The sequence below is a fragment of the Alosa alosa genome, chromosome 24 (assembly GCF_017589495.1).
Source record: "Alosa alosa isolate M-15738 ecotype Scorff River chromosome 24, AALO_Geno_1.1, whole genome shotgun sequence".
NCBI lineage: Eukaryota > Metazoa > Chordata > Actinopteri > Clupeiformes > Clupeidae > Alosa > Alosa alosa.
In genome coordinates this window covers 25990162-25992661 of record NC_063212.1, presented here as the reverse complement: position 1 = coordinate 25992661, position 2500 = coordinate 25990162, and the positions used below count along the sequence as shown (strand labels likewise).

General features: G+C 38.5%; 1 protein-coding gene across 1 annotated transcript in view; it reads right to left on the bottom strand.

Annotated features, from left to right (window-relative positions):
- The window catches only part of dock11 (dedicator of cytokinesis 11), a 163740-nt gene that overhangs the window by 28612 nt on the left and 132628 nt on the right, over positions 1–2500 (bottom strand).

The window sequence follows — 2500 nt, the reverse complement described above, 5'->3', positions numbered from 1 at the left end:
AATTGATAATATAAAATGAATGTGCACCTTGGAGCAAATTATAAAAAAAATTTCAGAATGCTTTCCATTCTTGAACTGCATCGAATTGCATCGAATCATACATCGAATCAATACTGAATCGTTTTTTATAAACATGTATCTTTTCTTGTGTCGAACCGCGCCCATGTATCTCCATTATTGTGCTATTTTGTGGTGTGTGTTGGTACGAGTGTGTCTCCATTATTGTGCTATTTTGTGGTGTGTGTTGTGGTGTGTGTTGTGGTGTGTGTTGGTACGAGTGTGTCTGCCTTAAAAGCATATTCGTTTTTTACATTTAGTTTTGAGTGCGTCTGTGTGCGTGTTTGTTTTGAGTGTGTGTGTGTGTGTGTGTGTGTGTGTGTGTGTTTTAAGTGTGTCTGTGTGTGTGTTTGTGTGTACTGTATGTATCTGTGTTTGTCTCATCTGAATCATACTGTACAGACACTAAGGCTAAGTGATTTGCATATGTCTTGCATATGCATGTGTGTGTGTGTGTGTGTGTGTGTGTGTGTGTGTGTGTGTGTGTGTGTGTGTGTGTGTGTGCGTGTCGTCTTGTAGCGTTTTTTGCTGTTTTGGTTTTGCATATGTCTGTGTGTGTGTGTGTGTGTGTGTGTGTGCGTGTGTTTTGCTTGTTTGTGGTTTGCATATGTCTGTGTGTGTGTGTGTGTGTGTGTGTGTGTGTGTGTGTGTGTGTGTGTCTCTATGTGTGTTTGTGTCTGCTGTGTTTTTTTTTCTGTTTGTTTTACCTGAAGCATAGCGTCTGTGTGCCCCGAAGGTGTGTGTGTGTGTGTGTTTCTGTGTGTCTATGTTTGTCTATCTCATCTGAAGCGTAGGGCCTGTGTGCACAGAAGGACTCTCTTCATGAGTTACTGATTGAGTATGTGTGTGTGTGTGTGTGTATGTGTGTGTGTGTGTGTGGGATCCAATCAACAGAGATGTTGGGGTATAATTGGTGTCTTTTTGCCTTTATTCAGATAGGACAGTGAAGTCCTATCAGCATCCCTGATAATCAGAGATAAAGATCAAGAATTGTGATTTGCGATTTCGATACTTCTTCGATACTTTTAAAAAAATGTATATTGTAATATTGAATATACTGTAGTGGGATCTTTCACAACAGTGGCCATCCTAGATTCTGCTTGACTCTATCCACACACACAAACACAGACTGAAAATGATGTCTTATATGATATGTTTCTATTTCATATATTTTTAAATTTATATAGAGTGTATTTAGTTAATAATGTATAGTATTTTACTAGTAATTACTAGTAGCTAAACATTTTTAGTAATTCGAATGCTTCATATTGATGTTTAAACTATTACATTTAGGCATATCTTTAATGTGGTGTGCAGGTCTAATTGAGTGCACATTGGTGATGAGTAGGTGTAATTGAGTGCCTGTCACTTTAAGAAATACGTGAGAGTAATTAGCCTCCCTTCAGTCTGACGGTTGTGCATTGTGCATAAGGATATGTGGATGCAATTAATTATGTTTTCTGTGTCATTAGATAAAATAAATGTTCAAAAACTAACAAGTCGAAGACAATCTTTTCTAGGATGCACACAGCGGAGTATGCACGGAATGTACACAGACACATTCTTATCTCACGCATCAGCACCACCTATTTCTTCAGTTTCCTCAAAACCATGTGAGCAACTGCAGATATCATAACATGTTGCTGTGCACATGACAGGTGGAGTTAGTAGAACTCGGTAGTTGATCCGTCCGGTCAATAGCACTGCATTCACGCAACTTCATGATTAGATTAACGTCAGCAGACAGGCTGTAAAAGTGTATCGCGGGAATTTCTCATTATGGTGAAAACTAGAGTTAGCGGGACTAATTATGTAATACCCGCCAATCCCTTGAGTGAAATTTAGGCCCTGTACTGTGTATATATATAAAAGTATCCAAAGTGTTTAGTCATTTCTCAGGTACAACATTTAAGTGGAACTTCATTGAAAGAAAAATGCTAATGCAGTGCTTAACAATAATTACTGTATAGGCCTATTAAATTGACATGGTGTCATTTTTCCTAAAGGTAGCCTATATAAACAATTTTATGACTGGAGTGGTTTGCAACAAACTAACTTTAAGTCTGCCTAATATTAAAGGTTGTATCAGCGATTTCAGGCACAACAAAGGCCCAAACCTAAATCATCACATTCATCTAATCTTTCCTTACAATCCGCTAGATGCCTGCCATAAGCAGGCCGTCAAAAAAACGCGTCTCTGTAGGCAGCCTAGGCTCCGAGATCTGTACACAAAAACAATTGCTACCAACAAGTGTTGGCAACCACTCAAAATCAAAATAAAGTGTTCCAACCAATAACTGAGATCTTGCCGTTTAGGAGAGTTTCAATTATGGGGAGGAGGGGAGCTGAATGATTCCAGAAAAAAACTGTCTTGTAACTGAAATCAGTTTGCTTCAGAAATGTAATGTAGCCTAAAGCACAAGCATCGTACCATATGATCGAA